This window comes from Podarcis liolepis (assembly GCF_965112155.1).
Source record: "Podarcis liolepis genome assembly, chromosome: 6".
In the NCBI taxonomy this organism is placed as follows: Eukaryota; Metazoa; Chordata; class Lepidosauria; order Squamata; family Lacertidae; genus Podarcis; species Podarcis liolepis.
Window position 1 is genome coordinate 17,143,468 of NC_139559.1, and position 16,384 is coordinate 17,159,851.

The window sequence follows — 16,384 nt, forward strand, 5'->3', positions numbered from 1 at the left end:
ACCCACCCCACGCGTGTTCCTTCTCCCCTTAAACCCCTTGCCTGCATTATTAGCAGCATCCTTTTTTTTTTGCACTGGGCTACCCCAAACTCACTGTCAGATCACATGTCTGTGGCCACAGCGTGAACCACAAAAATCATACATCCACTGTTTCGTTTAGATTTTTTTTCTTGTTTTCCTCCTCTAAAAACTATGTGCGTGTTATGGTCGGGTGCGTGTTATAGAGCGAAAAATACGGTATTTCAAAGAGTATGCACTCAGTTTATACCTGCAGGTACCTTAAGGCAAATTAAAGTGGCAGTGGCTGGGGTTTCTTGGTCCCTGTGCTTTGCCCGGGCCGTCCCCTAACAAGAACTGGGTCTTTTTCACTGAAATCAACTAGGGCAGGGGTCTGCAACCTTTAAGACAAAAAGAGCCACTTGGACCCGTTTCCGAAGAAAAAGCAACAACTGGGAGCCACAAAACCATTGCGACATTTAAAACAAATATATCTCCGGAGCCACGATCTGACAGCGGGCGGGAAAGTGACGTCGGGACGGTGCGTGACTAACGCACACACCGCCCCCATGCGACGTCACAGCCAGTACAGCGCCCGCCACAGTGAGGAGTGTCGGGGCGCACAATGCGCCTCCTCCCCTCGGAGGGGAGTATCCGCCCCGGAGCCAGAGCAAAGATGTAAAAGAGCCGCATGCGGCTCCGGAGCCGCGGGTTGCAGACCCCTGAAATAGGGTTTTTACTAGTGCTAAATTGTTTATCCAAGATCAGATTCTCTTCCTTCTTGTCAATAAGACTAGCTCTTTTATTCTCCTTCTAAACAGTAAAAAGCCTTGATTTGAACCTCCATTTTACTGATAAATATCCTGTGAATAGGTTGTTGCGGGTACAACTCTATAAGACATTCTGGCAACCTTGATTGCAAACATAATTTGATCAGGGTGAATTGAAAGGACATGAGCAGGTAATAATAATAACAATAATAATAATTTATTTATACCCTGCCCATCTGGTTGGGCTTCCCCAGCCACTCTGGGCGGCTTCCAACAATATATTAAAATACAGTAATCCATCAAACATTAAAAGCTTCCCTAAACAGGGCTGCCTTCAGGTGTCTTTTAAAAGTCTGGTAGTTGTTGTTCTCTTTGACATCTGCTGGGAGGGCGTTCCACGGGGCGGGTGCCACCACTGAGAAGGCCCTCTGCCTGGTTCCCTGTAACATGACTTCTTGCAGTGAGGGAACTGCCAAAAGGCCGTCGGCGCTGGACCTCAGTGTCCGGGTAGAACGATGGGGATGGAAAAACTGATGGTTTCAAGGGACCTTGGACATATGCCTTTGAATTAGTTCATTGACCTGTCATGACAGGTAGTAGAATGGTCTTCTTCCCAGAAATTAACTTTATCCAAAGGTCATTAGTTTGTTTATTAGTAGCTGGTGGGCATCAATCCACCATTTTGTTCACTCAGAATGGTAGAAGGATGGATTCCCCTCCCCTCACCATAAACACACACACTTCTTGCATTCACAACAGAGGTGGAGGAATGTTTATAGTCTTCCCTTGTGGTTGCATGTTACTGGTAGGTGGGGCCAAAAGCAAATTATTCTTTCTCCTATGCAGTATTATTTCCTTATATACCACTTAACATTTACAAATTCCAAAAGAGTGTAGTTGAGATTCCAGCATTGCTGTGGGTTGAACTATATGATGCGTGGAATCTCTTCCAATTCTACAATTCTATGCATCTATTTTATGTAAGTAAGTAAGTAAGTAAGTAAGTAAGTAAGTAAGTAAGTAAATAAATAATACACATTACAGTAAAATGCAATTTCCACAGCAACCAACAAGACACACACCAGTATCCATAGCCAGGAAATTCTTGGGTGAGCAAAATGTTTTTTACCATATGCTAAAGGTATTACTTTTATATTTTGTACAGTACTTCTGGACAAACTAGCCATGTAAAATCCAGATCTACACACATATGCACACAAACACACAATGTATTGAACTCACATCTCTCTATCCAGGCAAGCAAGAGGCATTATCAGAGCTCAATGGTGCATTCCAGCCAGGCAAAAGCACTTTAGAAGTGTTTGCAGGAGGTCTGATACGGCATATGGCTTGGAGTAGGGGACATTACCTGGATAGAGTCTCAAGGGCCAGGGCTAGAGGGCTGCATCTGAAAGATAGGAAAGCATTGTCATCAGAAGGGAGAATCAGAATCCCATGGGAATGCTTGGCACATGTCCATGGGCTTCTACAGGATTTTCAGGCTTCTCTTCCACCTAAATTCACTTGAACCAAGGTTGATGAGGGCTGAAAGTGATCTGCCTTGGAAACATGGCTCATATGAACAGACCCAGCCAGCAATCCCCTATGGAAGGCAAGCAAACCTCCTTGTGTAATCCAAAATATGTTTAGCTTCTAGAGATATTCTCAAAACAACAGCAGAGAGGAATGCAGTTGATTACCTGAGAAAATTACCCTTTGCTTTCTTGGGCATGTTCCTGCTGGCAAGTTAGAACAGTTTGGCACTTAATTGTTAAACGTGTCCACTGAACTCAAAGTGGTTCATATGGATGGAAATGAAGTAGAGGAGGTGGCAAGTCACGTGCTGAGGGCAGAAAATTAGCAGCATATGATTGCTTGGTAGCTGGTTTCCAGCTGGCAGAGGTACAGCCGTGCCATCAGGATTTGGGCTGGAGATGGCATTTCCCCCCCACCTTTTCTGTAAATGTGAGAACCTGCAGGTCTGAACGCAGAGCCAAGGAGGCTCATACGTGCCAATGATATGGATTTTGTTTTTGTCAGAGCTGTGAGCATGAAAGAGTTGCACCACACTTCAAACACCAATGGAGTCTGCTGCATGTATACTGCTATTACATCCGTGCTTCCCACACAGCAGACACATGAAGCAAGACATGAACACTTAAGCATCCATGTGCATACATCATGGAGTCCCAACCGAAACAGGACTTCCAGTTGAATGCGTGTGCCAATTTAAAACACACACAGCCCATGGTTCATACCAGGCCATATGCCTTGGCATGAATGCACACACGTGTGGCTTCCCAATGGGCAGATCATGGCTGCTGCTTCTCTCAGCCATCCTGTTCCCACACCACATGGGGCTAAGCCAGGCATAGGCAAACTCCGGCCTTCCAGATGTTTGGGACTACAATTTCCATCATCCCTAGCTAATAGGACCAGTGGCCAGGGATGATGGGAATTGTAGTCTCAAACATCTGGAGGGCCGGAGTTTGCCTATGCCTGGGCTAAGCCATTGTATGGTTTGGCTTAGCATTACCAAAGCTCATGGTTTGTCTCACTCCAGACAATCGCAAGCTGTAGTCAATGGGTTTTGTTTGTTTGTTTGGAGGGTTGTCAGAGACTGGGCAGAAGAGGAATGGTGGAGACCGTCTCCCCAGCCTGACCCTTCCAGAGAAAAAAAAGACAGTTCAGAATTACAACAGGAGTTTGAGGGAGATCACAGCTCAGAGGCAGATGAGGGGGAAAGTTGGGAAATAATGGAAGAGGAGAAGGCAGAGCCGGAGCAGCTGGCTGACATGTTATCACTAGAAAGCGTTCCAGACCCACCCTATCCCAGAACCCGGCGAGCCTTAAAAATAGGAGAGCAAAGGGCTCAGAAGCAAAGGGCCCTCAGCGCCAACCATAGAATGGAGGACGAATGAGGAAGTGGGAGAGGAGGGGAGGGGAGATTTACTAGGTGCAACGATATTATTCTGAGAGGCCACATTCCCAAACCTCTCTGTGTGAATATTGAATAAAAGCAGATGGTAAGGACTTTCCCTTCTCTTGTCCATTCCTGGCAACCCGCCATGGGGGTTTGTCCCTCTGCTGCCTGGCAAGGGTTCAGACACCATGCTAAGTAGAAGGGCAAAAGATTCCATGTTCAATCCTTGGAGTTTTCTGCTAAAATGATTTAAGATAGCAGATCTGGGAAATACTCTTGGCTTTGACCCTGGAGAAGACAACACTTAATTAGACATAGTTCAGACAGAGGAAGTCCAATGTCTGGCTTGGTGTCTTAGGATGGCATCATTGGGTATTTGTGACCAGCTGTGGCCCCACTACAGTGGTACCTCTGGTTGCGAACGGGATCCGTTCCGGAGGCCCGTTTGCAACATGCAAAGAATGCAACCCGCAGTGGCGCATCTGCACACACACGGGTTGCGATTCGCCGCTTCTGCGCATGCGCGCGATGTCATTTTGCATTTCTGAGCATGTGTGAGCAGCGAAACCTGGAAGTAACCCTTTCCAGTACTTCCGGGTCACTGCGGGACACAACCTGAAAGAATGTAACATGAAGTGGACGCAACATGAGGTGTGACTGTACTGACTGCTAGAGTCTCCTGAACCTGATGACTGCTCTTGTTGCTGCTGTAGCCTCCTTGCCTGTTCTGACTCAGAGGAAGAGCAATGAAAGTAAACAGAAGGCACGGCAAGCAATGAGAGTGAACAGAAGGAGCAGGAACTGCTGTCACCTGTAAAATTCTTTGTTCTTTCCAGGCACACCAGCCGTGAGTGCCCTGGCCCCCACAATAATTTTAATGAGGGGGCAGTGCACCCACAAACTCCACACACATGCTGTGGGGGCATGTGCACACAAAATCATCATGCCCCCCTGGTGTGCATGTGTGTCCCAATGACAGCACGTGCCCCGGGCACCCCTGATGGTGGGTTCAAGCTGGTGCCACTGGTCCTTTCTCTCTGGGTATTGGTAAAGATTGAGCCCAGAGGCAGAGGGTGTGTGTGTGTGTGTGTGGCAACTGCAAAGAGGCAGTGAGAGGCTGAGTCTCCCCAAACCTGAATCCAGCACCGACCAATGGCCTGACTCAAAATGCTTGTATAAAAGACTGAGAATGGATGGCAATACTCGGCTTTTGCATAATATGTTCCCACATTATAAAAGAAGCTATGTGGCGAACATTCGGTTAGCTTGCATTGTTCTCTGATTATCTCAGGGCACTTTCCCCTCTTGTGTTTCTTTTGTTTTTGCTGCCCTTATAATCATGCAAGACACTGTGTATTTATGGTAGTTTCTTACATAATGCCCCCCAAACAGAAATGAATCACCCAAAAAGATGTCACATATGAGCCTTGCGATTGCACATGCTCATCTATATGTATACTCGCAAATTTTCTATAAACATTTACCAGAGTATAAATACAATAAATTGTGTCACTGTGGAAAATACTGTGACCTGATGGTCTGCTCACAGATTCTTGTCCTGCCCAGCCAGGTACTAATTGTTGATAGGAAATTTTAAGGGCTCTGTCCTCCCTTCTTGCTGTTTTTTATCCTTAAGTGCGACTTGGGCTGGACAGTCTTTCAAATAGAAACCTGTCTTCACTCAAGCAGGACATATGGCTACAGTATGAATCCACTAGATCTATTTCAAGAAATGCAATGAAGCTTCAAAAGGACATTCCAGAAAGCCAAGGTCTCAGCTTGAACGATCTTGCACGCAGTTACAAAGAAAAACCTGCAGCTTTATTTCTCTCCACTAATTGGACACTTTCTTAAGCCTATTATCAAACCATTATTGGCAGATGCAAGCACAGCCTTACCCATAATGAGTTTGCAAACCGTTGGCACACCAGGAAGGGGCACTTTTAATCATTAAGGGCTAAACCCAGGAGCGCGTTGGATTTTCCAGCCCATTAAGAAACATTGCACAACTAGCAGCATTGCGAAATCTCTGAACAACTTTGAAGGATTAAAAACAACAAAGTATATTTGTGCAAAAACAGGGTGAACCTGCAGTTTCTAAAGGGATAGACCAAGTGCATCATCTTACCAAATTTAATGCATCAAGCGTCTCCACTTCCAAGACAAAGCAGCGGATTTTGATACACTGCAAGCTATTGCTACAAACAACAGTACAGTACACACAGGTCTTAGCTGGTTTCCCCGAATATTTGTTCATACCACTTATGTCAGGAAGTAACCACATCCCAGACATTCACTGGGCAAAGGGATTTCCAAGATTTTCCTGAACACTCTCTTTTTATCAAAATAAACATGCTTCTGACTGTTTTTACGTTACTAAGACCTGATTCACACAAGAATGCATGTCAATAGTGAGATGACTTCAGTCTTGTGTGGCCTAAATTCTACAGTCATTCTCCACTTCTTAATCCATAGTTTATGAAGCCAAGAAGGGAGAGTCAGGACCAGACATTCTTTCCTGCTTCCTCCCCACCTAACAACACATAATGGCTTAGGTGCAAAGATTCTGTCTTGTAAGAAGCCATAGAGGTGTGCTCTTGGCTTATTTTCCTTGTTTGTTGCCCCACATTAAGTCAGAGTTCCCCAAATATGGGCATAATTCTATCTTAACATAAATCAGCAGCTTCACACAAAAGCTGGTGTGGGAACAAGGGAGAGAGGAGTGCTTTGTTCTGATGTTCATTTCTGGTTCCGTACACAATAGTTTATGAATCCAGGGGTGATTGTCCAAGCTGGGTCTACTTTTTATAAAAAACAAAACAAAATTGGAATCCTTGTGCACTGATGTATGCTAAATTTTCTAAGAAGGAACACACACTCAGGATCTCTTTGAACAGCTCAGGTATAAATAATAAATTAATTTTTAAAAAGCTGCAATCAATTATCCTGAGCATGTCCTTTTGCTTAAGAACACGAGAAGTGTCTTGCAGGATCAGACAAGGGTTCGTGTAGCTCAGAATTCTGGGCAAGAATTGAAAAATGTGTTTGGGTGACATCGTGTGAATTCAGAGTTCTGTAATGGGAGTCAGATATACTTGGCCATATCCATACAAGCAAGTGGCTGCTTGTTGTGACATTCAGCCAATGCTGATCATCCTGGTGTTCAGGATGGACAACTAAGGGTGGGATGTCACCAAGAAGTGGTCCTTCATGTGCATCCTCTGACACACAGTGATCCCCCCTGCTTTTTTTCTGGGGGGATGCAGGGGGATGCATACCTCTAAACATTTTGTGAATCTCCTGGTATATCCCACGGAGGACCTTACAGCCTTCAAACAAAAACATCTTGGAGGTCCCAGGCCACAGAGAGGTTAGGCTGGCCTCAACCAGAGCCAGGGCTTTTTCGGCCATGGCCCCAATCTGGTGGAACACTCTGTCACCAGAGACTAGGGCCCTGTGGGACTTGACATCTTTCCGCAGGGCCTGAAAGACAGAGCTGTTCCACCAGGCCTTTGGCCAGGGCACAGCCTGACCCCCTCCTTTGGCAATCCTCACAGAACTCTAGCCCAATGATTACCATTAATCTGATTTGAACTGATTTTATAATGAAATGATTTTAGAATGTTGTATTATTTTACTGTTGTTAGCCGCTCTGAGCCCGGCTTCGGCTGGGGAGGGCGGGATATACATAAATTATTATTATTATTATTATTATTATTATTATTATTATTATTATTAATCTTTGTACTTTTGTCCATTTACTGTATTCCCCCTGATTTGAACTATAAAATGGTGATTTTCTTGAGTCAAAATGAGAGTAACCCTAAACATTTTTTTAGAAAAAAGGGGGGGGGGGACACTGGTGATCCCTATCGGTACACCCTGGAATGCCAGCTAATGGGAATCACAAGCAGAGAGAGCTCAGTCACACTCAGGTTTTCTTTCCAGCTCCTCAGAGTCATCTGGTTGGCCACTGAGAACAGGATGCTGGACGAGATTGGCCAACGGCTTGATTCAGTAGTACCTACCTTATGTTCTCAACTTAGCATTGCTCTGCTGCAAATAATGTAGGAGAACATTTTAAAATGACTGTCTGGTTTTATGTGATATTCTCTTTTGTTCATGGGCGTCAAGCGATTGAGAAACTTTCTAAATGATCTATCAACAGCTTTCAATTAAGTTTTACTAAATACACATCTGATCTAAATCTCAGCATAGTTTGCAACGGAACCCCTAATCCTCTGGCTCCATGGTCAGAAGCAGTGTGACTCTCTATTCCGAACTTAAAAATGGATAGCTTAATGCTGGTGGTCAACAAAAGAGGTTCAAAGACTCTCTCAAGGCAAATCTAAAAAAATGTAGTATAAACACCGACAACTGGGAAACACTGGCCTGCGAGTGCTCCAATTGGAGAACAGCCTTTACCAAAGGTGTCATGGGTTCTGAAGACACTAGAATTCAGGGTGAAAGGGAGAAATGTGCTAAGAGGAAGGCACGCTTGGCAAATCCACACCGTGATCAGCTCCCACCTGGAAACATATGTCTGCACTGTGGAAGGACGTGTGGATCCAGAATTGGCCTCCACAGTCACTTATGGACTCACTTTAAAAACTCTGTTTATGGAAGACAATCTTACTCAGCTATGAGTGATAGAAGAAGAAGAAGAAGAAGAAGAAGAAGAAGAAGAAGAAGAAGAAGCAACAGCAACAGCAGCTTCTGAAGACCAGTTCCTGGAAAATGCAGAGGGGAAAGTACTCCTGAACTCAGGACCTGCTTGCAGGTTTTCCAGAGGTACCTGGTTGGCCACTGAGATAACAGGGTGCTTATCCAAGCGGGGCCTCCTTTATTCTTATGAAGTGGTGCTTAACACTATTAGGAAATGCATTTCTTGGAGGTGCAGGGTTGAAGGTGGGGAAGAAGAAAAAACTTTTTTTGGTGCATGGTCAGGATTTGGTCCTGTCTAGTCTTTGTACCTGAGGTCTGCTCAAAGGAGGGGCAGGACTTCCCATTCCCAACCATGCACAGCTTCTTTGAAGTTCCAAACTCTGAGTTTTATGCACAGTCTTTCTGGAATGAGAGGAACTGAACAACACTGTCCTTCCCGTAGGACCTTTCACTATCTAAAAGAGATGTGGCTGGCCTTGAGATTGACCCAAATCTCCATGTCATAGCTGGTTAATGATTGGAGGCCACACACACTTATAAATGTGTGTGTCCACCTCCCATTTAGTTTCAAGAAAATGCCACTGTTCGTTTATTTCATGGGAGAACCTCTCCATATTAACACGGCCTGGTTGCACCCGATGACACAGAATGAGAAACTCTATCAAAACAGTTGACAGGAGGATTAAGTTTCGCAGTCATTGGGTTCATTCTGGAAAAAACACACACAATGGCAAAATGAATTCTTTCACTTGCCTTCCACTATTGTGATTAAATCCCAGATCATGTCAGAATGACATACTTTGTGTTAAACAAATATTTGATTTTTCTGCTGAGTACGAAGCATAGGAATGTGTGACATTTGGAGAAAAAACAACAACGCAGGACAAATAAGAGAGAAAATCCTGTGTTTTATATAAGGCAGCAATACAGCTAAGCACATTCACAGCACAATTCTATTCATTACTCGGAAGTAAATTCCACTGGGGCTTATTCCCTAGTAAACATGATTAGGATTGTAGCTTTAACCTACAGGAAGGCTGCAATTCAGCTAAAGTTAGCTCTGCTTAAGACTGAAACCCTGTACAGTGTAAAAAAATAATAATATTCTTTTGATAATGGATGAATTTCTCTGTGTTTTGATAATGGATGAATTTCACATTACTCTGTGAAACTGGATAAAAACAGTATATACCGTATTTTTTGCACCATAACACTCACGTTTTTCCTCCTAGAAGGTAAGGGGAAATGTCTGTGCGTGTTATGGAGGGAATGCCTATGGGTGGCATGCCTACGGATTTTCCTCCTCTAAAAACTACGTGCGTGTTATGGTCGGGTGCGTGTTATAGAGCAAAAAATACGGTAATTTGAGGAGAAAGGAACGGAGGTTTTGTCTTTTGTTAAGAGTTCTGAGAATTGTAGCTAAGGGAAAGCTACAGTTCCCAGGATATAACACTTTTGGTTAAACAGGAAGCTAAGATCATTTTACCTATAACAATAACAGGGGAATTCAAATGCTGTTTGTTATGAGATAATACAAAACCATACCTGGCACCCAGTTACCATTTGTCCTGAAGGAATTGACCTTTCAACGCGCAAGGCAACCTTCAATGCTGATCTTTCGAAGTATTTCTGAGAAAGGGTGATACTTATGACCCTCCCAGGAAAAAAATATGTTTAATTTCTTTGATTTTTATAAACATACAAACATTACTGAGTAGTTTTACAGTATCCGAATGACTTTGTCTGTTCTATGTCAATTGTATATCACATTTCCCCAACATTCACAGTATAAAATGTGACTGGCCCGGGACTGTGATAGCAGCACCGCATATTCCTTATTTTTATTAATGTAAAGGATTGTGTAAATGATTATTTGTTTCACTCTTCATCCCGCTGAATTCAAATGAATTTATTCCCAGGTGTATGGATGGCTCTATATCACCTTTGGAATCAGTGGCAGCATTCTTCGACATTTTAAACAATTATGCAGTTGAAAGGGTGGAGGGAATCCTTATCAAATCTGCATGTGGCACATAACTGGGTAGCTAACACTTCAGAGGATATGAATCTAAATCAAAATGAACTTGATAGAATGGGAAATGAGCAAAGTGAAATTCAGGGGCAGATGCAAAGTTGTGTACAACCCTTTATTTTTTCTTTTCATGTGGTGCGTGCTGCACAACCACCCTGCGATGCAGGTTAGGCTGTGGGCTTGCTTTTCCTCCGTGGTTTCCAGGCATGGTGCGCACTTTAAAGCTCTGTGTTTGAGCACCCTTTTTTGTTGTTGTTCCAGAGCTTCCCTGAAAATAATCTCGCTCTTTAAAACTGAATTGGAGCAAACAATAATCTGCAGCAAACCCAAACAGAGAGGACGTTACATCCACACCATTTAAAACACATGGCTTTCCCCCAGAGGATCCTGGGAACTGCAGTTTACCCTTCACAGAGCTACAATTCCCAGCACCCTTAACAACCAAAGTTCCCAGGAACTTCTCCATGTGCAGTGGGGCTTTCCCCCATCTCCTCTTCCTGCTTGTCCCTGCACCCCACAAAATTGGCACTGGAAAAGAATCAGGAGAACTCCTCAGAAGAGTGTACAGTGGGCAAGGAGCGAACGGTGATTCTGTCTGGCTCTGGCAAGCCCAGATGCTTGCTTTACAGATCAACTGATGCAGTGCTACTTTGATTTCCTCCCCATGTGCTTTAAATGTGCTGGTGGCATGAGTGGCTCAAGGTCACCGGCAAGCTCCACGGCTCATCAGGGATTTGAACCCTGGATACTCTGGTTATAGTGTAACCTGTTCCAATAATCTGGTAGAGATTAGCATGCACGGGTAAAGCTGCCCTTAGACTCCATTTACATAATCAATACGCTAGAACAAACAATCGCCTAAGATTCGGTCATGGCTACAGAGCAAGTTATCTCCGAATCAGACACGTTCTTAGTTTGCACCATTAAATAAGCATTTAAATGTACTCCCCATTCTGTCTCCCAGGCTCCAGACAGCTCGTAACATTGACAAAGACATGATGACTGTTTAATAGTGATGCTCAGGGTCGAGTTCAGGCTTCCTAACACTCTCGTCTTATTGAACGGAAGCATTCCCAGTCTTGTTTACTGCTGCATATTCCAGGCGATGTCAAAAGAGCTGTCAAGTTATCCAGAAAAGGAAAGCAATCCTATGGAGGTTACGGGCAGTAGAAGAGAACAGTAACTTCTTAAGTCAAGCTGGATTTGTGCCAGCCATAGCACAAGTGGGTGTTGGTGGCTTTTCTGCTCTGTCCAACCTTTCACAACTAACTAAATCAATCAATCCCTCTCATTTGTAGCATAGGAGATAAAATAACAGCTCCGAGTCTGAGGCAGGTATAGCTGATCTCCTTTGTCAGGGGCTTGTCAGTTGGGATGTACAAGTCTGTCTATTTCAGTTTCTCATTTTTCTAGTCTTAAATTCAGCTCTCTGCATTTCCACATTGCTATTTATTTCCCCCTTTAAAAGTCCCCATTAAACGTCACCAGCATTTTAGTGCAAAACTGCAAAACTCACATATTTTTTATGTGCATTGCCTGGCTGGTGAGACTGCAAAGTTGGGAGCAGTGTGAATTTTGATTGATAGCTGTGTATTATTTCAGAAAGTGAATCTGGTCACTTTGCCTTCAAATGCTAACTGAACTGAATTTCTCCCCTATCCTTATATCAGGGGGACAGGAGGGCTTAATGAAGAGTGCAGATCCAAGGTACATAGGAAGCTACCATACTGAATCAGACCATTGGACCATCCAGCTCAGCATTGTCCACAATGCGTTTCAGGCAGAGAGTCTCTCCCAGCCCTATCTAGAGATGCTGGGGATTGCACCTGAGTACTTCTGCATGCAAAGCAGATGATCTGCTACTGAGCCATGGTCCTTGGCATCCCCAAGAACCCTGAGATGTCCCTTTTCGCCAGCGGAGCAGCAACAGGGAAAGAGGTCTCCACCATTGCAACGAGAAATCCTGCGGAGGTAGACCTCCTTCTCTGCTCATGGAGGGAGGTCAGAAGAATCCAACAGCCTCTCTGCCACAGTTCCCAGAAGTGTGGGATTTTTCCCTTAGAGCTAAACTCGTTTGTTTATTTATTTTTACACCACACAATCTGCAGGGATTTGTGCAACTCTCAGCAGTGGAGTCATATCAACACGACTGGCACCCTCAGCAGATTTGGCGAGATGCCTTCTGCATTGTGCCAAAACCAAAATAAGGATATTTGGCAACAAGCTCTTCATTATGCGCTCATTATGATGCACAAAGTGCTCTGATGACATGAAATATGGCTGGAAGCATCATAAACATGAATATGGAGTGCAGAAATGTTAACAAGGGTGCTGCAATTTTACATGGCTTGGCTCGTTTTCAGGATCGGAAGATCCGTTTACCCTGTTACCAAACGACAGCAAAATAATAAAATGATCATTTCAACTTCCATCTTTATTATATAGTCCTCACATCTTTTATGGCATGTATGCAATCTCCAGGCTGAGTCCTGCAACAGCTTGTGCTTAAACAAACCCTCCACATCAAAAAACAACTCTGAAAACATGAACTATCCAAGAAAACAGTAATCATCCAACATAACATTCCTGCCTTCACCCCAATCATAGTCATGTTTAACCTACTTATTAGAGGACAAAGTACTTGTTTCCAACTGCTTCATGATTCATGACTGCTGGAGGCAGGAGAGATATCTTGCAGATGCTTGGTTACTCAACAACAAATAACATTTTGGGATTCTTGGAGCATCCCAGAGGCTTATTATACAAGCAACTCTAGAAAATTCTAGTTCTGTTTGATATACCCCATAAAAGGCTTCCAAATGACCTAATTCACTTTCTGCAAGTGTGTGTTTATGTAACTCAACAGCCAGGGCTGGCTCAAAACAGTTTGTGTCTGAAGCAAAGGACAAGATGGTGCCCACCCCCGTTCCATATGCAGAAGCCAACCAGACTGGCAGCTGATTTGTACTGCCACACTGGCAATGGGGCACTATCTTCCACCGCACCTGAATTCAGCAGGCTAGCTTAGGGGATGCAGGGCAAGCTGAATGGGACACACCTAGTTCTGTGCTCTAACACCTTTCTCCAGTATCCACAACTGAGGCAGCTGCTTTGATTTGCCTGACGGTAGAGCTGGCCCTGTCAATCAAGCCAAATGCTCTCTGTGCCAGCCTCATGGAACACCTTTTTCCCTTACCATGGCCACGCCCTCTCCATAGAGGCAGAGACCTCTGTCTCTGCCTACAAGAAATCTGAGATTGTGGGGCGGGGGGGGGAGAGGGAGAAGAGGAGAATAAAGACCCTTTGTACGAGGTACAAGATTTTTCATGCTTGCATACACAAATGTACAGAAACTGAAGAGTTCTACATGCCACAATAACTTGCTGCCAGTTGTTTTAGGGAAGGCAATGCCATGCAAGTTCCTAGCAAGTCTATAAAGTTCCAAGCCAGAAAGCAAGGGCCTGTTGCTATGGGGCTGGCACAGGGTGGAGCTGTGGTCTAAACCACCGAGCTTCTTGGGCTTGCCGATCAGAAGGTCGGCGGTTCGAATCCCTGCGATGGAGTGAGCTCCCATTGCTCTGTCCCAGCTCCTGCAGCTCCAACCTAGCAGTTCGAAAGCACACCAGTGCAAGTAGATAAATAGGTACCGCTATGGTAGGAAGGTAAACGGCATTTCCGTGCACTCTGGTTTCCATCATGGTGTTCCATTGCACCAGAAGCGGTTTAGTCATGCTGGCCACATGACCCAGAAAGCTGTTTGTGGACAAACGCCAGCTCCCTTGGCCTGAAAGCAAGATGAGCGCTGCAACCCCATAGTCACCTTTGACTGAACTTAAGCATCCAAGGGTCCGTTACCTTTACCTCTGCATAATAAGCTTCCATGGTAGGCAGTCGGCAAACTGGTACCATGCAAACTAGCAACAGACAAACCAGTAACTAGGGTTGCCAGACCCTTAGGGCTGCCCTGAAGTCTCCAGGTTTGCTTGGCCCCCTCCAGGTGGCAGCAGGCCGTACTTGAATATCCAGGTGAGTGTAAGTGCATTAATTTTTGTTTTGTTTGCTAAGAGGGCTACGCATGCAGCTTTCAAGCTGCAGCCTGGCAGGAGTTGGCTGCAAATGACTGCATAGACTCTCTTGGGGATCTGCCTTCCTCTGTTTCCTGCTTCCCTCTCCGAATTAACGTGTTTGCATTTTTATACCAATATACCCCATTTGCATTTCCTGAAACAATGTGCAAGCTAAGCAGATTTGAGTCCAGAGAATGCCTGCATGGGGGACCAACTGGAAACTAAATGTAGAACACAAAGTGCTCTCTATAGAAAAGCAGCAGGAGGAAATCTAATAAATCACATGCCGTAGGGTTGCCCTATCTGTCCAAATTCACGTACCATCAAGATTTTCCCATTCATGTAGAACTTGAGTCATGCCTTTCATGTCCTCACACCACCTTTTTTGAGCAGCCCTTTCATGCTGTGACAAGATCCATGGATAAAGTGCACACTGTTGTTCGTCACTGCTGCTCTTCTTTTTTGGACTCTTTGGTCAAAGGTTTATTCAACAGCTTGATTTCATGCAGTTGAAGAAAACCCTGGTGCCCTCCAGGTGTTTTGGACTACATCTCCCATCAGCCCCAGTCAGAATAATCAATAGTCAGGCCACTGGCTATACCAGCTGAGGAGACAGATGGAAGTTGTAGTATCTGGATCTGTAGTATCAGGTTGGAGAAGGCTGCCCTGGAGAGTTGCTGTCAGTCAGAGTAGACAATATGGGTCTAAACAAACTAATGGCAGAGTGGCTTGAGAGATGAAGATGACAACGACAACAATGATGATGATGATGATGCTCTGCCCATCCGACCATATTGCCCCAGTCACTCTGGGCAGTTTCCAACATATCTGAATTTATTATGAAGTGCACAAAATCAAAATAAGGTAAAAGGAAGCAGTGGAAGGTATTTGAGTGGCAGGTTTAAAACTCAGTGATATAGCAGCTTTTTTGAATTCAAAAAATTGAGGTTCAATCCTCAACATCATCAGGCTGGGAAGGTATCCTGCCTTAAACTCTGGAGAGTCACTACCAGCCAGTATTGATGATGCAGATCTATGCTTCTCTCTTTGAATATTTTTAACTGGGAAGCAATGCATTGCAAAGGAAGCAGCTATCAAAATTGCAGATCCTCAAGTGTCCCTGCTGGCAGAATCCAAATTTTATTCCTCTGGTATTTGCCCTACTGAAGCATCTTGAAAACTGAATTGTTAGTTATTATGCTTATTCCACAGTTTAAGCAGCTCTTGAAGGCACAATGACCCCTAGAAATGTTTTTGTTGGCCTGCCAGGCCTGTTGTGCTACTTATTTTTACCTCAGCAAATTAAAGTTTTACCAAAGTTGGACTTTTGTCTATTTTTAACTTTCTTTCATAGAAAACTGACCAGGACAAACCTTCACGACTGACCCCTTGAACCTAGTGTGCTATTAATAGAAAGGGACTTTGGCCTTGTTTTCACTGAGGTGGCAAAATATGTCTTTGGTTTGTACCATTGCAGGCTGTAGCAGTGGTTCACAGTGGTAAACTTTTTACACACACAACACACACGGTGCGGGGAGGGAAGCCACCCATCAAACATACAATTCTTCTACACAGAAAACTAATGTAATAACTAATGTTCCCTCTGATGTTTAGTTTTCCGTGTAGGTGGAAATTTTGAATGAAGGAGCATTGAATTAGGTGAGTCATAGCACAATCCAAATCCAAGTTATGCTGGGATGAGACTGTCAGGATTTGTCGGATATTAGGCTTTTGCAGGTCTCAGCCAGCATCAGTGTAATTTATGCTGGTATAAGTGGCAAAAAAGGGAGGCATTCTGGAAGTGTGGCCATGGCAGGCTGGGGCAAGGGAAGACTTATACCTGTTCCAAACTCTTGGTCTCAGGAACCATCATGCAAAATTTGGTTAAAGTCATTGCAGTTTTGAAAGGTTTGTTCTACCACCTTGATTC